The 27,963-nt window shown below is 40.4% G+C and overlaps 1 protein-coding gene across 1 annotated transcript in view; it reads left to right on the forward strand.

The window, feature by feature from the left end:
- Window positions 1-27,963, forward strand: part of RALGPS1 (Ral GEF with PH domain and SH3 binding motif 1) — a 391,212-nt gene that overhangs the window by 15,049 nt on the left and 348,200 nt on the right. Inside the window, exons 2-3 of the mRNA XM_077835616.1 lie at window positions 13,187-13,255; window positions 15,510-15,595. The gene's annotated coding sequence lies outside the window, so the exon portion shown is untranslated. The remainder of the gene's footprint in view (window positions 1-13,186; window positions 13,256-15,509; window positions 15,596-27,963) is intronic.

Below are 27,963 nucleotides of genomic sequence, written 5' to 3' on the forward strand. Positions count from 1 at the left end.
GAGGACGTGAGATTCAATTAAGTTGTTTCTTTACTACTTTTACTTATTTTAAGTTATCAGTGCTGAGTGGCTCTTTTCCCCCCCCCATATGCCCCATATATCTCTTTTAGGTTTGCTGTGGTGTTAACTTTTGTTAACGCACACCTCTGTAGTTTAAATAAGGCTTATCACATGACATTGTTCAAATTTAGAGACCTCTTTAATTACATTGTGTGTACTTGGAAAATACTTATATTATGTGTATTACTCTGAAGTTGCTTCCTTGGTAGTGTTGAATGATGCTCTGGATAGTGGAATTCTCTCTCCTGGACTGGTGTAGATGGTCACTATACTCCATAGTGCTTTTCTCTTCTTTATTTCCAGTTTATTTGTTTTATGGTGTTGGTTTTCCTATGTCTGCAAGACTTGTCTTCTTGTGGGAATCCATGGTCGTTTCCCACCACAAGTCCATGCAGAAGGGCCTCTGTGGTGCTAAAAGGAGGCGCAGAGGAATATGGTATGAAGATAAGAGCGGGAAGCAAACTGGTTGATGCCTGTGGCACTGTCCCCTGCTCAGCTTGATGCATGGAAATACAGGTACATTAATGCATCCTGCATCCCGTCTGTGACTGCTTAGTAGTAACTCATCCTGGAACTATACTGCCATGGTATGTGAGGATGAACAACTCCTGCCTGTCCGTTTGGGGTCCCATTCCCTTCAATGATCCACAGGGTTGTGCAGCTTTGTTCCTACAAGATCTGTAGCATCCCAAACTCCTATCACTTGAGAAAGTGTTCAGAAGGAAACTCTGAGGGGAACCTTACAGAGCTTTTCCTGCCTGTGGATTTCTTTGACACCCTCCCACAACCTGCCCGTATGTGAGACGAATCCTCTGTTTAGAGTTCCCCCTCTCTCCACCTTGGAGTCTGTTACATTAAGCTGGCTGAGCTAGGTCAACCAAAGGAAGAGGCAGAAACATTTTCCCAGCCCTCAAACCAATCTGAGGCAGAGTTCTTGTTCTGTTAATCTCTTACCTTTGTTCCCTGCTCTCCCTCTTACTGAATTCCACATTTTAATGTATTGATCAAAAGGCCACAGGCTTTAATACTTGTTTCAATGTAGATATTGTGAAAATAAAATTTTGTTGTGGCTGGAAATAATATATTTCCTTCCTTACAGCTTAGCCTGGCTGTTGAATAGTGTAGTCTTCAATATGGTATAAAATAATGCTCGAGTCTTATGTTGCACAGAGTGAAAAAGATAGCAACCATAGCAATAAACCAGCAAAGTGAAACAACACAGTTAGGATTTCCAACTTCAGCCTTCATCTTTAAATCAGGTTTCAAAAGAAGTGATGTGCCTCAGTCAGAAGTTCAGGCTTCTAGGTTTCAGTACACCAATCATTGCAGAAAGAGCACTCTTCTAATTCCCTTTTTTCAGTAACTTCTCATTTACCCAAAATTCAGCTAGTTAGCTTCATATGTCTAAGCATTCTAGTTATAGAATAGAGCAGAGGACCAAGAAGAGATTCAGGGTTCAAGTCCTCACTTGAAATAAGTATTTTCACGCTGAATCTCAGGCAAAACAACTAGACCTCCTCCTGACTCATTCAAACATGAGTTCATATTTAACCTCATTCTATTAAATAACTTTAAAAATGTAAATTATTACATCTCTCCTGGCTTTGTTTCATCTTCCTGGCCTTGCTTCATTTCTTTCTTTTCTTATACTAAATCTCTTTCTGCCTGCCTGCCTGCCTGCCTGCCTGATCACTCTCTGTTTTCCCCTACATTGTGATATTTGCCTCCTCCCCCATATTTTCTCTCTTCTTTCTTCTCTTCCACACTTCACCTCATTTCAGTAAAATTCTTCTTTTTCTAATTTATCCTACCCATCCAACCATCCAAAGATATCATGAAACATAGGGCTTGGACATTTTACCAGACATCTAATAGAATTGAACCTACTAGCCAAAGACCAAAACAAAATGGGGATGGAGGAGGACTCATCTGGCAATACCTTAAACCTTTAACTTCTGTAAGGGGAAAGGTTCATGGTGTTTTTAATAAGGTGCTCTCCCTGTAGCAACTTTGGTGACCTCATCTTTTCTATCGTCCTCTGCCTAAAAGGAGTCTGATAAATTTGAAGCATCCTTAATCTTTAGCAGCTGGAAGGAAGGAGTTTTCTGTTTCTCCCATGTCTCCTCCCAGAGCCTCCTGGATGTAGCAGTGTTAGCAATGGGTGTCTTCCACTTTATATCCTCAATCCCAGCATCCTGGCTGCTGTGAGAGATGTGTCTCTGTTACTTTATTCCCCCTTCCCTCCCGCCCCCTGCCTTTATTGAGTCCTCTGCATCAGTGCCTGACACTGTAGATGCTCTTAGCCTTTCCAGCTAGCAGGAATAGAGCAATATTGACCTGGTTCTTGTCAGTTTAACTTCTGGACACAAGTTCTGAATGGCAAGAATGAAAACTGACAAGAGAGGGGTCAGTTTGGATTCTGTGGCACCTAGGAAAAGCTCTTAAGCAAGAGTAGAGGCACTGGAATTGTCCACAAGTTTAGGAGAATGCCCTGTATCAGTTTACCTCCCAAATGTGCAAGGAGTGTTTCTGCATAACCATATAGACTAGAAATCTAAAATTTTTGTAAGACTTACATTCTTCAGAAGCTGATGATACCCACTCATCCACTAGTTTGTGGTAAAGTATTTTTCTAGCCCTACTAACATTAGTTCAGAAGTAAAGTTTTCATAGAGAGAACAGTCGTCTTTTTTATTTTTATTTAGTTATTTTGCTTCCCTTCCCAGACGCACAGTTCCTTTTCCAAAGAAAGATAAAGTTGTGTGGCATATCCTTCTGTGGGAAGGGAATGAACAAAATTTAGCTTGAAGGGACAGCATCAACTTAAATCACACTTCTGTCTGAAAATGTACATATTGTTATAGGTAACATCTAAAATTACTGCAACTGAAAGAGACAGAATAAAATGTTTTTTCTCTATTTTCAATTTTTCATTTTTTTTTTACCCCTCTGTGCATATAGTTATCTATTATCTCACACATACAGAGGAGAAAGAGAAACATTTTAAAAATAGAAGTAAATGATTGTAAATCCACAAAAATTGGTAGGGAGACTCAATGGCAGATGTAGTATCTGAAGTTACTTTCAACGCCTTGTTTGAAGTCGACTAGAGCTGTTCAAAACTCAGTTTCAGTTTCCTGGGAAATTCTGACATTTTGAAATTTCCTTTAATTCCAAACTCGAACAAAAAGTTGAAATTTTGTAAGATCCTGCTAAATGAAAAATTTGTTTTGGGAATACCAAAATCTTTGATAAGTCTGTTTCAATAAGGTTGAAGTACTTTTTCAACTTGTTTTCAATGTTTATATTTATATGTAATATGAGTTAAAATGATAAAATTGTAGTGAAGTACTTTGTCAAAAAAAAGGACTCTGCTAATTTTTCATAGACGTTTTTGATTAAACTGATATATTCTCGCAAAACATTTTGATTTGGCCAAATCAGCATTTTCCAATGGAAAACTGTTTTGTTGGAACATTTTCAAACAACTTTGAAGTTGACATTTCAACTTCATACTCGTTTACTCCTATAAAAGGAAGAACAATCACTGAAGTTTCCCTAATGTGGCACAGAGTAACTCTATTTCTTTTTGATCCTTGGTGAAAGAATTCTGTGGGATGATGTACATTTTGGGGTTGTACCTGGAAAAATGTACTCTGAACAGGCTTATTTCATATGAACAGATTCATTTAATGAAAAATTATTTACAGCCCATCTATAGCCTGTATGTGACAGCCGTAAAGCATATTAAATTGTACATCTGATTTTTCTCTTTCTAGTAACATCTTTCACTGAGTGGACTGTCATGAAATATAGACGTCAGAGAAATTGGGAGTTGGGGTTCTACATCTGCTTTAGGAAGATCTATTCTTGTGTAATTTAATGTATAACATATTATAACTACAAAACCACTGCGGCAGATGGTTCCTTCCAGAGCTAAAAGGGGAACTAGTAGGCAACCTAATCAATTTTTAATACTTTAAATATAACTGCTTTAATATAATATTTCATTTTCTATTGCTAATGCTCAACAACTGCCTCTGTCTTTTGTAATATTACAGAGAAGCCGTTTTACCGTTTCTGTAAGTTTTACCTTTTGTTTATAGTTTACTTAAATTTTTACAAAAACTAAAAATTAAGTTTTCTGTTGCTGATTGCTTTGTGCTGGTGGTGCCCCTAACAGCTGGAGACCAGGACAGGTTATATTAAGACTGTTCATACTGCTGTGACTCTGTGTTTAGAGAAGCCTCTTATGTCTGGGAAGCCTCATATGGCCACTTTTGTGTGGCCATATGAAAGTAGAACAGTTTTGGTAAAGATAATTCTATAAGATCTCTCGGGTGAATTCACAGTATCTGATTGGAAGAAAACTACTTTTGCCATAGGTGAGTTAATTCTAGAAGTATACATAATGTGCACAGGTGAATATCCATTGGACTAGTCAATTGGACAACAAAACAATTCCTCTTCCCTTTCTTCCAACGTCTTCTGCCCCTTTGCCTGTCTGCACATGCTCCCCCAGAGTATTTTGTGATGACAACTTAGACAGGCCCTGCTGTATTCTACACTAGTGCAATCTATAGCTTAACTGATAGGAAACCTTTTCTAAAATAAAGTTACCTCTTTGAGCCATTTTTGCAGTACTTGTTACCTCTGCTGGAGAAATGGACCATCTGGAATAAGTTTTCCTCAATAAAATGGCTTTTTCTTCTCTGAAGATTGATATAAACCAAGAGACCCTGTACTTCCAAAGGCATCAATAGATAGAATAGGTCTATTAATTTTAAAAAATATCTTGTTCACAATTACTTGTAAAATTAAAAAAACTAAACATCTTAAACATAATTTTACCCCTGAAGAATATGTCTCTCCTCTGCCTTCTCTACAGCAGTGGTTAACTAAATGTGCTATTCATAGAGCTATGCTGATACCATCAGTGTTGCTATTGCTGCCACCACAATCAGTGTTTTCAAATTTATAAGATTGTGTTACAAACAATGCAGTTTTTAAAAAAAGGAGTAAATAAAATTAAATTAGGTGATATGACAACCATGCTTTTAAAAATCAGTTGAAGACAAATCTGAATTCAAGGTTTTTATGTTCTGGTATTATACAGTATACACAGGTTAAGCATTTTCTTATAGTTGATTAATCTCAATATTGATCCTTCATTAACTTGAGTTCTTTTTTCAAGTTTCTGTGACTGACTTATGGTGTTTGGTGTTGAAACTCCAGGTCATTTGCTAACTTTTCTATTCTTTCAAAACCTCTGGCAACATTTAGAATATCCGTATCTACCAATATAATACTTGACGCCTTGGGGATCTTTTCATCCCATTCTATTATAATTGTATAAATGCCATATAGTGTGTAAGTTACCTGCTTGGTAGTGTGATGGCTTGCATAATGTTGGATTCCAACCAACTGTAAAATGTCTTTCATTGTCATGCTTCCTTCTTCCTCTGTCAAATTTATGTGAAAAAAGTGTGCTAGATATGCAATGGTCTCTCTTTCTGGTACCAGTTCAGTATAAATTGAAGTAGGTTCCATATATACATTTGCCTGGGCTGCTTTGTTAGGGTAAAAATGCGGATCACCTTGCTTTATGGTGTGTTCTAATCCTGTTGGTTTCTTTTCTGCGAAATTTTTGGTGTAGCTGTGGGTGTTGAGTTGGACATTTTGACTGGTTTCTGTTTTGTTCAAATGTGGAGGATTCCGTATCTCAGGGGATAATAATTCAAAGGTTGTTGCGTCCTCTCTAGTTTCCTATTTCTGAGAATCTGCTAGGAGATGCAACTGTTGTTTTTTTTGACAAAGCCAGGTATGAACCTGTCATAAATATAAAGGGAAGGGTAAACACCTTTGAAATCCCTCCTGGCCAGAGGAAAAACCCTTTCACCTGTAAAGGGTTAAGAAGCTAGGATAACCTCGCTGGCACCTGACCAAAATAACCAATGAGGATAGAAGATATTTTCAAAACTGGAGGGGGGGAGAAACAAAGGCTCTCTCTGTCTGTGTGATGCTTTTGCCGGGAACAGAAAATGAATGGAGTCTTAGAACTTAGTAAGTAATCTAGCTAGATATGCTTTAGATTCTGTTTTGTTTAAATGGCTGATAAAATAGCTGTGCTGAATGGAATGTATATTCCTGTTTTTGTGTCTTTTTATAACTTAAGGTTTTGCCTAGAGGGATTCTCTATGGTTTGAATCTGATTACCCTGTAAGGTATTTACCATCCTGATTTTACAGAGATGATTCTTTTATTTTTTTTCTTCAATTAAAATTCTTCTTTTAAGAACCTGATTGCTTTTTCATTGTTCTTAAGATCCAAGGGTTTGGGTCTGTGTTCACCTATGCAAATCGGTGAGGATTTTTATCAAGCGTCCCCCAGGAAAGGGGGTGTAGGGTTTGGGGACGATTTTGGGAGGAAAGACGTTTCCAAGCGGGCTCTTTCCCGGTTATATATCTGTTAGATGCTTGGTGGTGGCAGCAATGAAGTATAAGGGCAAAAGGTAAAATAGTTTGTACCTTGGGGAAGTTTTAACTTAAGCTGGTAAAAATAAGCTTAGGGGGTTTTCATGCAGGTCCCCACATCTGTACCCTAGAGTTCAGAGTGGGGAAGGAACCTTGACAGAGCCTGTGCTAGCTCATGTAAAGCAGTGTCATAACGGTGCTCTTGGTCAGTAACTGTATCCGTGCATATTTCTCCAAGCTGCAGCAACTTGGTTTTACTTGTGTTCTTTAGCCACTACTTCTGTTGGAGTAGGATTTATGGGCTCATGGTTCTTCTGCTGCCATCTTCCTGCTGGAACAAATAGTATTTAAAATTAGGCGCTCAAGTTGCTAAATTTTTAAAGAATAATTATATGTAGCTGGGGATAGGAAACCTGGGAGATGGTCAGCTTTTTATGTCTTGCCCCGCATACTCCAAACTATCTTATCTGGAAAGAGGATTCAGAAAAAGATCATGCTGCGGGTTCTGTTTCTTTTAGTGCTGAGGTTTATGTTGGCTGCCCTAGCCAAAGAGTAGTCAAATAGTACCATGGAACCTGCAGGTACTATGTAGTTTTAATTTAGTTTGACCTTCCATCATGAATATTAAGGAGTGAGCTCTTCGAACTAGCAGAGCTCAACCCTAATTGGTTCTGGTATAAATCTGACAATACCCTAGAGGCAAGCTTGTGAAGCAGTGGATGAGATTGTGCACTGCAGAAACGCTATAAGAAGAAAAACTATATTGTATCGTTAGTTAAGGCGATTTCCAGAGTAACTCCTGCCTTCACATACAGGAGACGTAGAGTTCTTTTTTGTTTTGTTTTCTTGTAAGCATTCATTTGGTTACATATTTGCCTCTGTTCCTGGAACTTTCAGTTTTCATTCCTGTTAGCAGTAGTAGCAACCCCTTTTTGCAATACTGAAGTGTTGCTGCAGTATTAAACAAAAAAATTTAAAATAATATTCCGTTAATTTAACAGCTCCAAAAGTACAAAATTCTCACAAAAAATACATACAAACAATTTTGACTTAGCAAAACTAAAACTGAACTTACTCCCATCCCCAATCTTGGCAATTAAAAATTAAAAAATTAATAATACCGTTACAAATGTAATATTTAATATTTTCTTTCTCAGTCTCTTCCTTTTCTCTGATTCATTATGCTAGCACTGAAATTCTGGCAACAAAGAACTAGAGTGCCTTTTCATTGTCTAGTTCAGATATTTGTTGATAAGGCAATAAAGAGGATAAAATTTCCCTAGGCTGCATCAAGTTTTCTTTCAATAAAGGAAGAAGAATCCACTACTTTTCACTGAGAAAGGAAAGATGGTTTTTGAGGTAAAGTAATGGATGCGACTCAGTGTGTCCGGGTTCTTTTGCTCGCTATGCCACAACCTTCCAGTGCAACTTTGGACAAGTCACTTTAATTTGTCTGTTCCTCAGTTCATCCATCTATAAGATGAGGATAATAGTACTTCCTTACCCCACAAGATATTGCGAAAATATACTCATTACTCATCAGGTGCTCAGATACCACAGTGTGCACCATAGAAAATCCTATAAATTGATATAATAATAAGGCTGAAAACTAATGGTAGATGTCTGCACTGTATAAAAGTCACATTTCATGTTCTAGACCACTTGACATCTATTAAGATGCAAACATTTCCTATAAATTTGGGTCTGTGTGCCCTCATTATTGGAAAAGGCAATTTAGACTTTTTAATATCTGCCGCAACATTCTATAAATGTCATTATTTTGAAAATCATTACAGGGTGACCTGTGAAATTAGGTTTCAGAGTAACAGCCGTGTTAGTCTATATTCGCAAAAAGAAAAGGAGTACTTGTGGCACCTTAGAGACTAACCAATTTATTTGAGCATAAGCTTTCGTGAGCTACAGCTCACTTCATCGGATGCATACTGTGGAAAGTATAGAAGATCTTTTTATACAAACAAAGCATGAAAAAATGGGTGTTTACCACTACAAAAGGTTTTCTCTTCCCCCACCCCACTCTCCTGCTGGTAATAGCTTATCTAAAGTGATCACTCTCCTTACAATGTGTATGATAATCAAGTTGGGCCATTTCCAGCACAAATCCAGGGTGGGGTGGGTGGGTGGGGGGGTGGGTGTGTGTGTGTGTGAAACCTGGATTTGTGCTGGAAATGGCCCAACTTGATTATCATACACATTGTAAGGAGAGTGATCACTTTAGATAAGCTATTACCAGCAGGAGAGTGGGGTGGGGGGAGAGAAAACCTTTTGTAGTGGTAAACACCCATTTTTTCATGCTTTGTGTGTATAAAAAGATCTTCTATACTTTCCACAGTATGCATCCGATGAAGTGAGCTGTAGCTCACGAAAGCTTATGCTCAAATAAATTGGTTAGTCTCTAAGGTGCCACAAGTACTCCTTTTCTTTCTGTGAAATTAGATATTTTACTATTCTACATTGTTTGTTTTATTTTCGTGATATGAAAATAGTTATGATAGTGAGGTCATGCTACTCTAATCAAACCATACACATTTAACTTTTTGCCACTTGCTATGAAATACTAATGCTATGTTAAAGTGGAGAGTTTGAAAATATTAAATAATTAACTGGATTTACTTTTTTCCTATGTTACTGCACTTTTAGTCATGAACCTAATCTTTTTTCTATTGTTTTTATAAATGTAATAATATTTAACTGCGCGATTAACTACATAGTTTACATAACTTTCTTGGTACTATATGAAATCTCTATAATACATGTGTCTTAAAGTGGAGCATACTCAGTTAAATAGTAGCTTACTTACTGTTTTGACTTATTCCTGTGACCAGTGGATAAGTGTAGTTTATTTGGCTATTTTCAATTGGCTATCATATAACAAGTCATGTGGTCCACATTTACCTGCTTTTCAGAATCCTTTAAGAGAATGACTTGCTGATCGTTCGGAAAGGCTTCTCCTTATTCTCTTAATTCAGAAACTTTCTTGTTGTTGATAAATCCAGTGGAGTAGGAATTTCCTTTGCTTTCTCTAGTTCTGTAAAAAGTCTCCAATCTTTACTGTCAACTGTTTCTTTCTTCCTTTAAAGGTCTTTCATTCTTTAGTTTTAGTTACTACATTTGCCAAATCAAACACTCAAAAGTTATGCATTGCCAGAATTAAGATTACTTATGGACCCTTAATTTTGCCCCTTTCAGCACATGATCACATACTATTTTTCCATAGGATCCCTGCTGTATTCAGTGAGCAGGATGGTCTCCGTTCACTAAACAGCTAACTAATGAATATTTATTTCTAGCATCACCCATGTGTGGCCACAGGCCATATTTATGGCACACCTTCCAAACCACATAGTGAATACAGACTTATTACTTCACATGTTTTTCTGTAGTGCTTATCACCTTTGTTAATGTTTATGAAGTGCTACAAAGTGAGATAAGGCAATATTATCCATATTTTACAGATTGGGAACTGAGGCACAGAAAGATTTAAACCAAAATTGTCAAAATTATCCGTTAATTTTGGATGCCAACTTGAGAAAAGGTGGGGGAGTTGCATTGTATGTAAGAGAGCAGTATGACTGCTCAGAGCTTTGGTATGAAACTGCAGAAAAACCTGAGAGTCTCTGGATTAAGTTTAGAAGTCTGAGCAACAAGGATGATGTCGTGGTAGGAGTCTGCTATAGACTAGCGGACCAGGGGGATGAGGTGGACGAGGCTTTCTTCCGGCAGCTAACGGAAGTTACTAGATCGCAGGCCCTGGTTCTCATGGGAGACTTCAATCACCCTGATATCTGCTGGGAGAGCAATACAGCGATGCACAGACAATCCAGGAAGTTTTTGGAAAGTGTAGGGGACAATTTCCTGGTGCAAGTGCTGGAGGAATCAACTAGGGGCAGAGCTCTTCTTGACCTGCTGCTCACAAACCGGGAAGAATTAGTAGGGGAAGCAAAAGTGGATGGGAACCTGGGAGGCAGTGACCATGAGACAGTCGAGTTCAGGATCCTGACACAAGGAAGAAAGGAGAGCAGCAGAATGTGGACCCTGGACTTCAGAAAAGCAGACTTTGACTCCCTCAGAGAACTGATGGGCAGGATCCCCTGGGAGAATAACATGAGGGGGAAAGGAGTCCAGGAGAGCTGGCTGTATTTTAAAGAATCCTTATTGAGGTTACAGGGATAAACCATCCTGATGTGTAGAAAGAATAGTAAATATGGCAGGCGACCAGCTTGTTTTAACAATGAAATCCTTGCTGATCTTAAACACAAAAAAGAAGCTTACAAGACATGGAAGATTGGACAAATGACCGGGGAGGAGTATAAAAATATTGCTCAGGCATGCAGGAGTGAAATCAGGAAGGCCAAATCACACCTGGAGTTGCAGCTAGCAAGAGATGTTAAAAGTAACAAGAAGGGTTTCTTCAGGTATGTTAGCAACAAGAAGAAAGTCAAGGAAAGTGTGGGCCCCTTACTGAATGAGGGAGGCAACATAGTGACAGAGGATGTGGAAAAAGCTAATGTACTCAATGCTTTTTTTTGCCTCTGTCTTCACAAACAAAGTCAGCTCCCAGACTACTGCACTGGGCAGCACAGCATGGGGAGGAGGTGACCAGCCCTCTGTGGAGAAAGAAGTGGTTCGGGACTATTTAGAAAAGCTGGATGAGCACAAGTCCATGGGGCTGGATGCATTGCATCCAAGAGCGCTAATGGAGTTAGCGGCTGTGATTGCAGAGCCATTGGCCATTATCTTTGAAAACTCATGGCGATCGGGGGAGGTCCCGGGCGACTGGAAAAAGGCTAATGTAGTGCCCATCTTTAAAAAAGGGAAGGAGGAGGATCCCGGGAACTACAGGCCAGTCAGCCTCACCTCAGTCCCTGGAAAAATCATGGAGCAGGTCCTCAAGGAATCAATTCTGAAGCACTTAGAGGAGAGGAAAATGATCAGGAACAGTCAGCATGGATTCACCAAAGGCAAGTCATGCCTGACTAATCTAATTGCCTTCTATGATGAGATAACTGGCTCTGTGGACGAGGGGAAAGCAGTGGATGTATTGTATCTTGACTTTAGCAAAACTTTTGACACGGTCTCCCACAGTATTCTTTCCAGCAAGTTAAAGAAGTATGGGCTGGATGAATGGACTATAAGGTGGATAGAAAGCTGGCTAGATTGTCAGGCTCAACTGCTAGTGATCAATGGCTCCATGTCTAGTTGGCAGCGGGTATCAAGTGGAGTGCCCCAGGATTGGTCCTGGGGCCAGTTTTTTTCAGTATCTTCATAAATGATCTGGAGGATGGTGTGGATTGCACCCTCAGCAAGTTTGCAGGTGACACTAAACTGGGAGGAGAGGTAAATATGGTGGAGGGTAGGGATAGGATACAGAGGGACCTAGACAAATTGGAGGATTGGGCCAAAAGAAATCTGATGAAGTTCAACAAGGAGAAGTGCAGAGACTTGCACTTAGGACAGAAGAATCCCATGCACCGCTACAGACTAGGGATGGAATGGCTAGGCAGGAGTTCTGCAGAAAAGGACCTAGGGGTTACAGAGGACGAGAAGCTGGATATGAGTCAATAGTGTGCCCTTGTTGCCAAGAAGGCCAATGGCGTTTTGGGCTGTATAAGTAGGGGCATTGCCAGCAGTTCGAGGGGCATGATCGTTCCCCTTTATTTGACATTGGTGAGGCCTCATCTGGAGTACTGTGTCCAGTTTTGGGCCCCAAACTACAAGAAGGGTATGGAAAAATTGGAAAGCGTCCAGCAGAGGGCAACAAAAATGATTAGGGGACTGGAACACATGACTTATGAGGAGAGGCTGAGGGAACTGGGGATGTTTAGTCTACAGAAGAGAAGAATGAGGGGGGATTTGATAGCTGCTTTCAACTACCTGAAAGGGGGTTCCAAAGAGGATGGCTCTAGACGGTTCTCAGTGGTGGGCAGATGACAGAACGAGGAGTAATGGTCTCAAATTGCAGTGGGGGGTGGGGTTAGGTTGGATATTAGGAAAAACTTTTTCACTAGGAAGGTGGTGAAGTACTGGAATGGGTTACCTAGGGAGGTGGTGGAATCTCCTTCTTTACAGGTTTTTAAGGTCAGGCTTGATAAAGCCTGGGCTGGGATGATTTAGTTGGGGATTGGTCCTGCTTTGAGCAGGGGATTGAACTAGATGACCTCCCGAGGTCCCTTCGAACTCTGTTATTCTATGATTCTATGAGATACTTTGTGCCTGATTCATATGTTCAAAACACAGCTCCCATTAGCTTCATTTATTGTTGTGAGCGCTCAGAGCTTCTGCAAATCAGAGTCCAGATGGTAGAACTGCAAAGATGATTTGGCTCAGTGATGGAAAATCCACCTCAACCCTTGGTAAATTGTTCCAATGGTTAATTACTCTGTCAAAAATTTATGCCTTATTTCCAGACTGAATTTGTCTATCTTCCATTTCCAGCCATCGGATGATATAATTTATACCTTTGTCTGTTAGAATGAAGAGCCCATTGCTAAATATTTGTTCCCCACGTAGATTCTTATAGACTATAACCAAGTCATCCCATAACCTTCCCTTTAAGCTAATTAGATTGAGGTCTTTGAGTTTATCACCATAAGGAATGTTTTCTAATCCTTTTAATCATTCTTTTGGCTCTCCAGTTTATCAACATCCTTCTTGAGTTGTGGGCACCAGAACTGGCCACAGTATTCCAGCAGCCAAATACAGAGGTAAAATAGCCTCTTTACTCCAATTCAAGATTCTCCAGTTTATGCATTTAATGATCGCATTCTCTCTTTTGGCCACAGTGCACATTGGGAGCTCATATTAGGCTGATTATCCACCACAACCCCCAAATATTTTTCAGAGGCACTGCAGCTCATAATAGAGTCCTCCTTCCTGTAAATATGACCTACATTCTTCATTCCTACACTTACATTCATTCATTTACATTTAGCCATATTATAACACACATTGTTTGCTTGTGCTCAGTTTACCAAGTGATTCAGATTGCTCTAAATCAGGGACCTGTCCTCTTAATTATTTACTACTCCCCCATTTTGTGTCATCTGTGAACTTTTATCAGTTGTGATTTTGTTTTCTTCTAGATTGATAAAAATATTAAATAGTGTAGGGCCAAGAACAGATCCCTGCAGGATCCCACTGGAAACACACCCACTTTGATGATAATTCCCTGTTTCCAGTTACATTTTGAGACTTATCAGTTAGCCAGTTTTTAATTAATTTAATGTGTGTTATGTTAATAAAAATGTCTTGTGGTATCAAATCAATTTTCTTACAGAAGTCTAAGCATATTACATCAGCACTATTATGTCTATCAATCAAATTTGTAATCTCATCCAAAAAAGATACCAGGTTAGTTTTACAGGAACTGTTTTCCATAAACCAGTGTTGATTTGCATTAATTACATTACACTCCTTTAGTTCATTATTAATTGAGCCCCGGATCAGCTGCTCCATTATCTTTCTTGGGATCAATGTTAGACTGACAGGCCTATAATTACCTGAATCATCCCGTTTAGCCTTTTTAAAAATTGGCACAGTTGAGACTGAGAAGAGGTTCTGAGGATGGGGAATAGGGATGTTGAATGACTTAACTGCTGATTTCCTTACTTTGTGTGGTTTGTGTTGGTGGGATACAGTAGCAACCTTAAGTTAATAATGTTTTTTTGTGTATAAACAGATGTGTGTACATAGATATGTAGGGTAGAAAATATTTAATTTAAAGGAACATCAAGATATGTGTAGACCAGAATAGCGTAACTGATTTATTTTTTCTGTAACCCTGGCCTTCCTTCCCCTTTCCCTCTTGCTGTTTGTTAATATCACTATTTGCATTATGTCTAAAATAACAAAACGATGGCAAAATATGCACATGGTGCTGGCAGGGTCAGAGAGTTGCACTTTAAGTTGCACTAGCTAACCCCGCAGAGTTTAGCATTTACAACCTTTCATATTGAATGACCATTTGTGCTACAGTGAGCTGGTTCCATGAACCTTTATCCTGCTCTTCTGCTGCATATTGAGAAGTCATTGTGATATGTAATGACTTACTCTGGTTGAAGAATTAATAATGTTTTTTTTTTTTTAAATATACACAGGAGAGCCTTGAAAGCAGAATAAAGGCTTTCTTTCATGCAATTTGTATGAAGATCTCACCTCACTGAAAATCGTAGATCTTTGATTCCTAGGAGCTAATAATTCCCCTATTAATTCAGAAAAAGAAACACTCACTAAAAAGCTCTTCTCCTGATGATTAAATAACCATTCTCCTCTTCTGGATGTATATTGTTGCATATAGGAATCAAGAGGAAAATTGCACTTTATAAAAGTGTTAGGCTGCAAAGATTTTTCACTTATTTCAGTTACCTCTGTATCCTATGTAACATGATGTACTTCCTTAGGGAATTTGAGCTGCTTCCTAGATTTTTATCTTGGCAGAACAAGAATTCCCACTCTTCATCCATCAAATATTGTAGTTGTAAAACTGAATATTTTGTAATGTAAATATAATTTTTAAAAAAGACCCCTTTTCAGGTACAGAGATCTTTTTAGAATGTATTTTATGTAGTATCTATCATGAAAAGTATCATAGACACTTTACAGTAAAACATATTCATATTAAATTACTAAAATGGTATAAGATCAAAACAATAATTCCCATTAGTTAATATTTTTTGAAATCTAGTATTAGATTTTTAATACTTCAGTCATATGAAAGGATTGTAAATTCTGAGATGTAAATTGCTGAATTATACATCGTATGAAAATTGAAGTATAAGCATTATAGAATTTAAGATGGAACACCTGGCTATCTGATATTTGTATTATGTAAGGAATAATCTGTTTTCAAAGATAACTGATTTTAAACACCATTAAGAACAAAATCTACAGCAGAGTGTGATTGTGTGTGAATTCGAAAAGTACTTTTGTATAAAACGTAGCTTTATTTGACTTTTTCAGAAATTACTGTTCTGAGAGACATGTCGCAATACCATTCTTGTTTTTGAATACCTGAATTTAAATTTGGAGATAAACATATAATATGGGTAAGTTAATCTGATTTTATTTATTGTTTAAAAAAAAACAAACGAAGAAAAAACCTCACAAGATGCATACTGTAGAATATGGACAGTATGCACATGCAGTGTTTCTAATGACACCAAAATGGCCATGGTTTGAAACATGCAGTAGCAAAACAAGGATTTTGATAATTTGCAATTATTATACTAAAATGTGTATAACTGTAAGGGAATATGTTTGTATCTGTATTGCACCACCAATCTCTCTGGTCTCTAGGTGTCAAATAGAGTGCTTTAAGTTTCAGTTATTGTCATGGTAGGACTCTGTTCTCCAGACCACCCTTACTGAGGTTGTAGTTCTATACTTTGGTCTCAAGAAGCTGAATTCTACATGCTGACAACTGCATCACACTTGTGTTCTAGGGGAGAGGCATGCTTTGAGGTAGTTGACTTTAGCCAATTAAGGATTTTGAAGAGGAGGACCCGCACTCTGAAATAGATATAATATAGAATGGAGAACCTGTGTAGGCTACAGATCACAGATGTAATATGTTCTCATCTACCTGTTCTGCTTAGGAGACAGACAGACATAGTCATTGTTGAATCCAGACATCACATGTAAGAGAGTGTGAAAGTAAAGAATCTATTTGATTTTTTCCTTTTGATCAAGTCCAGTGATGCTGTTATTCTAACACCACTGATTAGTCAACAAGCTCTTGATCCTTTATGGATGATTCAGTACTTGCTGTAATGACCTCACCGGCAGCTATCCCTGGTCGTGCTAGTGTGTGCAAGTGGCTTGCATGCTCCCAGATAGGAGACGCAAACTGCTGCATGGAAAAGACTCCTAGCTTACCCCTGAGCTAGAGAAAGTGATGATAGGCCCGATGCTGTTCAGCCAATCCACAGGCAAGGACCCATCCTGGTGATTCCAAGGCAGATGTACAGGCTCTTTAGGGATGCAGTCTGTCCAGTCTGCTCAAAGTCACTACCTGGCTTGGAACACTTCCACTGCCAAGTAGTTTTGATAGACTGCCCTTGCTGTTGCTCCTGTTCCTCCTCTCAGATAGGCTCCAGCCAGCCCGTGCTCCTTCTCCCAAATCTGCTCCATCTGGCCCTTGCTCCTGCTCCAGCCCATGCCTGTTTCCACACTAGCCAGCCCTTGCTCCAGTCTGCATCTGGCTCCTACCTCAGTCAGCTGCCTGGCAATTATGATACTGTATAAAACTGTCTAGAAGGAAGAGGGGAAGGTAACTAAGTGGAGTCATTAGTGATTGGAGAAAGGGGCATGCTAATAGGTGGAATCAAATCACTTGAGATGCTGAAGGCAGGAGTGAGTGGAGTTGTAAACTGTTGAGGAGCATTGATTTGATAGAATCTAGAAACCGCTGGAGGGTGGGTAGAGCATTTAATAATGTGCTTCTATATATTAATGGCTACCTTATCTTATTTTTCAGTCTACAGCGATGAGTTCACTAGATAGTACTTTCTCATTATAACTATAATAAATGCAAAGCTGCTGACTCATAATGCCCAAAGCTGAACAAAGAAAGTTCTTGAATGGAGTGAAGAAATGATAACAGATAATGTGAGAAGATTTTCAAAATGATGAGAGTTTCATAAATTATAAGGCCAGAAAGAACAAATACAATCATATGGCCTGTGTTATGCAGGAGATCAGACTATAGGATTTCCTTGAATTTGATCTAGAGCATATCTATTAGAAAAACATCCAGCCTTGATTTGGAGATTTTCCGTGATGGAGAGTCCACAGCTAAATTCCCTGTAAGGCTGCGCAGCAGGCTCTCAAAGGCCACGCCAGCGGGGAGAGGAGCCCCTCCCCCTGGCCCAGCCCAGCCCTGCTGCAGCTGCCAGGGAGAGGAGCCCATTCCCCAGCTCAGCTCAGCCCAACCCAGCCCCGCTGGAGCTGCTGCGGCCGGGAAGAGGCACCTCTCATCTGGCCCCGAGCTGCTGTGGCAAGAGAGGGCTGGGAGGAGTCTTCTCTCCCCACTGCAGCCCAAGGGCAGCCTGCACCCCAAACCCTTCATCCCTGGCCCCACCCCAGAGCCTCCCCCCCACATCCCAACCCTCTGCCCCAGCCCTGAGCCCCCTCCTGCACCCCAAAGCCAGAGCCCTCACCCCCCCACACACCCTAACCCTCTGCCCCAGCTCTGAGCACCCTCCCACACTCCAAGCCCTTCAGCCCCACCCCACATCACCTCCATATTGGTGCACATAACAAAATTCATTCCGCACATGGACATAAAAAATTAGAGGGAACACTAGTCCACAGACCTTGGTGAATTGTTCCACTGATTAATTACAGTAACTCCTCGCTTAAGGTTGTAGTTATGTTCCTGAAAAATGCTACTTTAAGTGAAATGATGTTAAGCGAATCCAATTTCCCCATAAGAATTAATGAAGCTTGGTTGAGGTGGTGAAGTCAGAGAGTGGAAGAGGGTGGGATATTTCCCAGGGAATGCCTTCCTGCTAAATGATGAACTAGCATTCTGGCTGAGCCCTCAAGGGTTAACACGTTGTTAAGGTAGCCTCACGCTCTACAAGGCAACACGAATGGATGGAGGGGAGACAGCATGGCAGAGAGAGATAGATACACACACACACTGTGTGTGTGTGTGTGAGAGAGAGAGAGAGAGAGATGTGCATTGCCCCTTTAAGAACTCTGAGCCCACTCTAAGTACACTGCCTTTTTAAGTAGATCAGCAAGTTGAGACAGCTGCTGCTGCCGCCAGCGGGCTCCCTCCATCCTGTGCCCTGTTGTGTCCCCCCTTGCTCTGTGGAGATGGGGTAAAGGAGCGGGGGCAGGAGTGCGAGGGAGGGGGACACCCTGACATTAGCACCCTTCTCCTCTTCCCTCCCCCCGTCCCCCGGACAGCAAGCAGGAGGCTCCTGGGAGCAGCGCCAAGTCAGAGGATAGGAGCAGCACACGGCAGTGGGGGGACAGCTGAACTGCCCAGCAGTTGATAGCCAGCACAGGGAACTTAGGGGAGTGGGGAGCTGATAGGGGGGCTGCTAGCCCACCCTGTTCGAAGCCCCCAACAGGCTGCTCTTTCTGCAAGCAGTGGACAAAGCAGGCAGCTGTCAAACGTTATAAGTGAGCATTGAGCAACTTTAAACCAGCATGTTCTCTAAAGGATCAGCAACGAAACAATGTTAACCGGACAACGTTAAGTGAGGAGTTACTGTACCATGACCGTTAAAAACTGTGCCTTTTCTTGGGTCTGTATTTGTCTAGTTTCAACTTCCAGCTATTGGATGTTGTTATACCTTTGTCTTCTAGATTGAAGACCCACCTATTATCCGATTTCTGTTTCCCATGTACGTACTTACAGATTGTCATCCTTAGCTTCTATTTGATAAGCTAAGTGATGACAGTTGTATACAACAAATGGAGAGGAGGACAGGTAATAGGCGAGTGGCAGATTGTGCTGATTTGGTTGACTTATTGTACCCTCTCTACACACTTGCACAACATACATCATTTGAAAGCTTAGTATGTCTACTTTAAGATGAGGTATGATGTGGAGCTGTCAAGTGGTTCTGTTACCATAGAAATGGGGATAAACAATGACACCATTGACATATTAAAATGAGCACTCTGAAATATTTGCATTAGTTTCTGTTTAATAACTATTTCAAGACATAAAACTGGATTTTTTTGTGACCTCAAAGCATCACAACAATAACCTGAAGGGTAAAATAAAATCTAATAATAAACGTGTACAGGTGTTATTGAAATGTAATAGCGCTGGTGACTATTCCAGTCAAACGTATTCTCTGTATCTTGTTTATCATTATCTCTGTTGGGATTGAATGGGATTCCACAGTCTTCATTGCGTTGGCATGTACACAATTTTGTGCAGGGAAGATTGTTCTGATTAGAGACACTGCATAAGAGACTCTAATTGCCCGGGGAGAATAAAGTGATTTTTCTTTCCTGTGCTTCAGTGATATTTCTTGTGATGCTGGACTATCTGCTGACTGTTCTTGAAATACCACTCTAGCTGTTGAATTGAAGGTATTTTTTCCATCAGTGATCTCTGCATTGATGTCTATATTATTATCTCCTTCATACATGAGATTTGTACCAGCATGAGGTGGATCAGTTCACCTCATGCTGGTGAACACACCTCTCTGGAGTCTCCTACTTCAGTTTTTGCAGCACTAGTGATGCAGCTAATAGTAATTGATGTGGAATCCGTGAAGGTGTAGTATGTCAATTAAATTGCAAGCCCCTAACTCATGGTATAGCTGTGAAGCAAGGCTTATGTGCACTGGTGTAATAATTGTGGAACTGTTAAACACTGTGCACTGTGCTATTGAGATACATTTTCTTTGAAAGGCTGACACTCTTTGCTGGCTCAATTATATACCTCTTTATCAACCTGAGGGCAAACTCCTGCACTTATTGGGGCACAAAAAAGTAGCTGACGTCAGTAAACTGCAGTCACCTAGCTTTGGATAATATTCTGAATATTTCAGACAAGGATTGAAGCGGCATTATAAAAAAACACTTGTTCATTTGAAAGCTGTTCATCACTCTTACTCACCAGAAGAACATTGACAAAATACTGACTTAAGTTCCTGCTTCAGATTACTAGGAGCTTGGATACCATCAGCTAATGTTGTGCTGTATAGAATAAATGGTAGACTTACCTTGTCCTTGCTGTGTATGGAATGAAATTGCAGAACCATAGTTGTTTTTCTAATCTTGCCTGTAATTTACTACTGGAATAGTGTGCAGTTTCGACGTCTCAGGGAAGTAGGACGTAATAGCTTTGTAGCAGCTTGGACAGGCGAAGAGCTTTTTTGTTGTACATAAGATCATTTCTCTCTCTTCAATCAGATGATAAAGTGTAGCGTTATCATTGGATTGTTGCAGTATAACTAGATGGTTTTTCTTTAAGATTTGTTTTACCCAAGCAGGAAAAAGGGCGCGTTAAGTAATAAAGTGCATCCTTAGCAATCAGGTCTTCCACAGATAGTCTGCTCAACTTGTCATCGCCTCTTGGTTGAAGTGCTGCCTTCCTTAGATGGGTTGCTCTCTCAGATGTTTCTATTTTATGAAGTTTCTTGTCTGTCTTGTATGTTTTTCTCAGGCAAACAATGCACCAAGATCAATTGCTGGAGTTCTTGTGCCTCTAGAACAGGGGTGGGCTAGCAAACGATGGCCTGCGGGCCGGATGTGGCCTGCGAGCCATTTTAAGCTGGCTGGTGCTCCGGCCAGGGCGCTGGGCCGGGGCCGCACCACGCGGCTCAGCCCCGCTCTGCCAGTGCTGGGTTGGGGCCGCACCATGCGGCTCGGCCCCGTTCCGGCACTCCAGAATGGGTTGAGCGCAGGGTCAGGGCTGCACGACGCAGCTCCCAGAAGCCCTGGCATGGCCCCACTCCAGCTCCTATGTACTCCAACGGGAGCTGTAAGGGTGGTGCCTGTCAATGGGGCAGCATGCAGAGCCACCTGGCCGCGCCTCTGCGTAGGAACCGGAGAAGGGACATGCCGCTACTTCCACGATCCTCTTGAGGTAAGCACCACTCGGAGCCTGCACCCCCTGAGCCTCTCCCTAGCCCCCTGCCCCAGCCCTGATCCCGCTCTCCAAACCCCGCAATCCCAGCCTGGAGCACCCTCCTGCACCCAAACCTCTCATCCCGAGCCCCACCCCAGAGCCCGCACTCCCAGCCAGAACCAGCACCCCTGCCCCAGCCCTGATTCCCCTCCCACCCTCCGAACCCCTCAGTCCCAGCCCAGAGCACCTTCCTGCACTCCAAACTCCTCAGCCCCACCCCAGAGCCAGCAACCCTGCCCGCAACCCAACACCAATTTTGTGAGCATTCATGGCCCGCCATACAATTTCTATTCCCCAATGTGGCTCGTGGGCCAAAAAGTTTGCCCACCCCTGCTCTAGAAGCAGGAAAACGTGATGCTCTGATCAAATTTTGAGTCCTTTTTTTCCCTGGGTTCAATACTACTCTGACATGTTCCAAATTCAGTTTGCTTGTGTATTTCTGAAAGCAACCCCTGTGATTGAGTATTGTTTCCACATCATCCAAATTAGATAATAACTCATCAAGTAGCTGCCAATACAATTCATCTTTCCTGATTTCTGTCCAGCACTGGTGGCTTTTGACAGTTTTGCTTTCTTTTGATTTTCTTGATAAATACCACATTTTTAAAAGTTTATGGAGAGTCTTTTTCTCTTTGATGTAAACTTTAAGGGGCTTGTATCCACCATATCTTCAAATACTGTAATGTCCTTGTAGCGGTAAAATTCCCAAAATATATTAGCATTACCACCACCAGTACCACCATTTTTCATTTTGTACAAGTATATAGACTTGTGCTAAATTAGATCTACGTTAGTATCAAAATTGCCATTTTTGTTTAGTGAGCACTTTGTTTGAAGCCCAGTACGAAGCTGTGTATTATCTTTAATACTAAAAAGTGTCACTGAATTAATAGCTAGTTTCGAGAATATTTCAAAGGCTAGTATTGCATGCATGGAGCAATTACAAATTATAATCTACCAGGCAGACTAGATGCTACATAGTACGTATGAAAGCTTACAAATGGAGAAGCATTACGTTAAGAATTCATGTACATTTATATCTACCCACTGTGCATTACAAACTTCAGTGTGAAACTGATCTGGTCAGTAAATTTCAGTTGAAGATATGGATGAGATACTTTGACAATTAAGAATATGTGATGTGAAAACATTTCATGGTAGATAATTGCGTAATGTTGATATTTGCCATTTTTGCCACATGCTAAACAGTTTAATCATTTCTGAAAAAAAATACTTGATCATGCAAAACTAATAAAAATCTTTTACTACATTGTTGTTTGGTAGCTTTGACCAATAAATACCACATTAAGGAGTTGGAATTAACTTAAACCAGGGGTTGGCAACCTTTCAGAAGTGGTGTGCTGAGTCTTCATTTATTCACTCTAATTTAAGGTTTTGCATGCCGATAATACATTTTAACGTTTTTAGGAGGTCTCTCTCTATAAGTCTATATTATATAAATAAACTATTGTTGTATGTAAAGTAAACAAGGTTTTTAAAATGTTTAAGAAGCTTCATTTAAAATTAAATTAAAATGCAGATCTTATCAGTTTAGTACAGTGGTTCTTAACCTGGGGTGCATGCACCCCCTGGGGGTGCGAGATACTCTTTCTGGGGGTGCGAGACATGCGAGATTTTTTTTAAAAGGTAAATCATTGAAAACACAAATTAAGCACAGGCACATAAGTACAACTACTTTTGTTTCATCAAACCTATGTATTTATTAACATTATACGTTTTTTAACGATTACAGTAATATACTAAGTTTTTAAGTTTTCAAGTTTTTAAGCAAATTGTAGTGTAATTTTTATAAGGGCTGCAGAGCGTTGGGACTAGGCCAGAAGCAGAGCCCTGGGCCGGCTGCCAGTACCCCAAGCCAGCAAGAGGGCTGAGCAGGGCTGGGGGCTGGGCAGCTGGAACCCCAGACCAGAAGTGAGGTGAGCGGGGCCGGCAGCTGGTATCCCAGGCTGGCAGCAGGCTGAGCGGGGCCGATGGCCAGGACCCCGGCTGGCAAGGGACTGGCGGACAGAACCCCAGACCGGCATCGGCTCACCCGATGCTGGTCTGGGGTTCCGCCAGCTCCTGCCAGCCGGGGTCCCGGCTGCCAGCCCTGCTCAACCCGCTGCCAGCTGGGGGTTCCATCCGCCAGCTCATGCCAGCCGGGGTCCTGGCCACCGGCTGCACTCAGCCGCTAGATTCTGGAAGGTGTCTAGCTGGCATAAGATCAATCCTAACAATACAAAAGTGATTTTAGTAGCAAGGAGGAAGCTTTTGGAGAGGCTGTGAGAAGGGTTACCTCAGCTGCTGCCGGCCTGGGGTTCCATTCACTCAGGCCGGCAGCGGGCTGAGTGGGGCTGGTGGCTGAGACCCCGGCTGGCAAGGGGTCGGCAGCTGGAACTCCAGACCGGCAGCAGGCTGAGCGGGGCCGGGAGACAAAACCCCAGACCGGTGGTGGGCTGAGCGGAGCCAGTGGCCAGGACCCCGGCTGGCAGCAGCGTGCCAGTAAAAATCAGCTCGCATGCCCATGCCTTTGGCACGCGTGCCGCAGGTTGCTGACCCCTGACTTAAACAGTAAAAACTGTATTCATAGTTACGTTACAGTGTTTCTGAAACTATGGGGAAAATGACACTTTCTCATTTTGGATACCATCGTTTCACCTTGCCTACAGGCTTATAAGACCACTTGATAGCTCCACATCATACCTCATCTAAACATACATGTAATAAGCTTTAAATTGGTATATGATGTAGGGTTGTGCAAGGTGGATACAGTAAACTCCAAAATATGGGTCTTTTTGGAGTATTGATGCACACATATAACAGTGAAATTATTAAAAATATAACAAGCAGTGGTCACGGCACACTAGTTGCCTTGCCATTGTCAGATATACTGAAGGATTTGTGACATCATCAACTGAGGAAAAAAATCTTTATTCAACCCAGATTTTTCAGCCTCCTTGCTTTCTCACTGTTCTGCCTAGGGAGGATCCTGGAAGGTGTCTAGCTGGCGTAAGATCAATCCTAACAATACAAAAGTGATTTTAGTAGCAATGAGGAAGCTTTTGGAGAGGCTGTGGGAGGGGTTACCTCATCCAGTGAGGATATATGCCCATGCTTTTCTCACTGTACAAAATCTTGGAATCTTACTGGATCCATTGCTGCCCTGGATTCTCAGATAATAAGGTTTAATTTTTATATGGCTAGGAGGTTGCCAGCATGTCTTGTCAATCTGGCTTTTAACCTGTTGTAGATGATTTGTTAGCTGAAGAGCGATAGCGCATCAGTTGGCTGACTAATTGTTGTCAATGGGAGAGGTGAAGGGGTTGGTAGTGTTATAGTTCTGTGGTCATGTTGCTCAGCTGTTGGTATTGTTAACTCATGTAATTGTGCCTATGGACTGGTTGTTGGTTGTGTATGTGGCATGTGTAACTTCATTACAGTTGATGAGAGCCAGGCATGCACCTAGAGTATGATATATACCCTATCTCTGCTAAGTCTGTAGCACATACTATGCAGAATTACTAGACATCCGATGAAGTGAGCTGTAGTTCACGAAAGCTTATGCTCAAATAAATTGGTTAGTCTCTAAGGTGCCACAAGTACTCCTTTTCTTCTTTAGACACCTTCATTTACTCACCATTACCTATGACTTATCTGTTTCACAAACGTTTTAAAACTTGTGCTCTTCAGTTATTTTGTCACTAGGTGGTACTGTTGCACAAGGCACCATGATTTAAATCACTAGTCAGGAAGACTCAATTTAATCATGGATTTCTACATAAAAGTGCATTCTTGTTGGTTGTTATAACTGTAATACATATTCTTCATGACTCAGAGATAGATGTAGGTTTCATTTTTAGAAGGTACACACTATACATTTTTAAACAGTGATTTATTTTGAAAACTTTTCAGATTAGTTTTACAGCTATATCAGAAAATGAATGATTGTTTGGTTATTTCATTTACCAAAGGTAATTGAAGCAGATATTTATGAAGTCACTGGGAGGTGAACTATCTCCAGTTCAACAGGTTAATCATTAATATTTGCAGGATTTTCTTGCCATGCTGTATTAGGAGGAGAACATCACCAGACAGACATTTAAATAGTTTTATTTAACTAAAACAACAACGTTAAGTATTCTGGATTTTTTTTCTTCAACAGCAAAACATAATATTTTAACAAAACAAGCAAATGAATTTTTGAATTTAGTTAAACATTCAAGTTTTTTAAAATCCAGTTTGTTTTTGTTAAAATTGTTTTTAACTAAAATGGTTAAATGAAATATTAAAAAAAATTAAATCGACTATGTCAACCAGATCAACGTGAGAAGCTTAAAATATTGGCTTCTGCAGCTAACTCAGTCGTTGTCACCTTCATTTTCCTGTTTGTTCATAATCTGGAAAAGAAAAACAAGCTTTCCTGCTTTTTCAGGTCCCAAACAATTTTTCAATTTGGAATGAATTAGTCCAAAGGAAGAAAATATTCTTTCTACACTGGCAGAAGAAGCTACTACTGTTAAAAGTGAGATTATCACTTCAACAGTCTCTGAATCCAATTGCTTAAGTGACTTCCACCAGTTCACTGGAGTGACTTTCTTTAAAACATCATCAGCAAACATATATTTCTTGAATGGTTCACCCTTAGCTCTGAAGTTTATTATAGTTGGCATTATGGTGGGATGATTGCTGGATGTCTATGTCATAGCTAACTCCTCTTCTTCAGCAGTTAAGGTTTGTCCCTGGTACCGAATATTGAGAATATATGCAAGAAAATGAGCTGGAGATAGTGCTTGTCCAATTTGTTTTTTTAATGCTTGTAATTTAACTCTGTCACTGCATATTTCTCTTTTTAAGATCTCACTCAGTTCCTTCCAAATTTCAACAGCGTCAGCAATAAAACAGCTATTTCCCTGCATTTTATTCAAGGCTACACAAATAGGCTTCAGGGTATTCAGCATGTGTTCAACATTTCTCTGAAGCCCAATATTGAGAACTTTGGCTGTGACAGTGTCATCTATTAAATAAGCACTGCAACCATATGTTATTAGCTTGGGACTCTCTTATAAATAATTTCTTCTAATCTTGGATACATTTGCAGCATTGTCTGTGACCAAGCTGCATGTTAGACATTTGAATTTTTTCCCCACAGTTTGTTATAGCTTTTACTGCTGCTTCTTGTAAGTATTCTGCTGTGTATGCATTTCCTGATGTATCAGTTGTTTCTGTAAGGAAGACATTCCCTTCTTCTGTTGTCACACAAGCACATACAACAGGATCGTTGTGGACATTGCTCCACCCATCAAGACTCAGTTAACAATTTTACCCTCTAGACCTTTTGCACACTGCTCAATTTCTCTTTCATACACTTTATCCAGCAATTTGCCTGCAACATCTGCTCTGTTGGGTGGACTGTATCCTGGTCTTAATGACTGAACCATGTTAATGAAGTGTGGGTTCTCAATCATATGGAAAGGTGAGTCTGTTGCATAAACAAACTGGGCAATTTTTTCATCAATTACCCCTCTTTGTAATCAGCTGATTCTTATCACAAACTTATCTATAATTGTTTCTGGATGATGGAGATTTTTTTTTTTTTCTTTTTGCTACAGGTGATATACTGTGGCTATGTGACATATATGATGTGACCGAAACACTATCATTGGCAGATAGCTCTGAAACTATAGAAAATGTTGGTGATCTTGAAGGTGGATAGTCTTCAGAATCCTGTATGTTGAGGATGGATTCTCCTAAACAAAATAAGTTAATGCAGTTATTTAATTATTATTACCATACTGCTCATTTAGTATTACTCATTGCATTCACTGACACTCAGTACTACTTTAAAAAGTGAAATTGTAAAAGGAAGATCTGCCTATTTCAGCTGTTTATTTTTTATCACAACTGCATCTAAAATGATAGTACCATAGAGTAACAACTATATTTTTTCTCAAACATGAGAATTCAAGAATAGTCCAGAAGGAAGACAGGCAGTCCTTAAGAAACAAGTATGAAATAAAAAAGTTTACCAACCTGAATGAAGATCCTGCTTGTTCAGACATGTTCATTTCATCATCTTCAACGCAGCTTCCTCCTGAGAAGGAACGCTTCCCATTATATTGTTTCATTCGGGAAACCATGCCTTGCATTTCTTTGTTGTGTTGTTTGCATTTTGCATGCATGCCTGTCTTATTCACAGGTAGAGGGACTTCATTAAAATATTCCCAAACTGGGTCTCTTTTATGGCCTGCTGCCATTATAGGTTTTCCCTTCTAGTGAGAGAATGGTATGGTAGATCTCAAGTCAATGAAGGCTACACTCAGAAAGACTTCAAGACTTCTGGAATATGCTGCTCAAACAGTTTCACTTTTGTTTCTACTGTCTGTCCCTCCCGTCTCACATTTATCTCCAGACTTCTCCTTCTCCAGATCTATTCTGCCCTCAACAATCTTCTATTCATTGAACTTTTTGAAACTTTGCACTTTTAGAGAGAGGTTAAGGGATTGACTCTGTGCATACAAATTTGCTGAGGGACTATAGGGTGAGGTCTGTTATTTCTCACCTCTCTCTATATTTATTTATTTATTTTAAAACATTTTTGCTGTTAACAAGCATGTTATCTCTGGAGACACAAATCCACAGTTTGAGAACTGCAAAACTAAGCATCTCTGATGGTATCTTCTAGACTGAGCACTGAGTCCCATTGGGTAAATAGAAAGATTAACCTAAATAATCTATACAGAACCCCCTGGAACACCATGAGATTGAGTTCCTAATCCATGAACTATTGGAACTCGTTTACAAAACATTTCT

The sequence above is a fragment of the Eretmochelys imbricata genome, chromosome 16 (assembly GCF_965152235.1).
Source record: "Eretmochelys imbricata isolate rEreImb1 chromosome 16, rEreImb1.hap1, whole genome shotgun sequence".
Classification (NCBI taxonomy): Eukaryota; Metazoa; Chordata; order Testudines; family Cheloniidae; genus Eretmochelys; species Eretmochelys imbricata.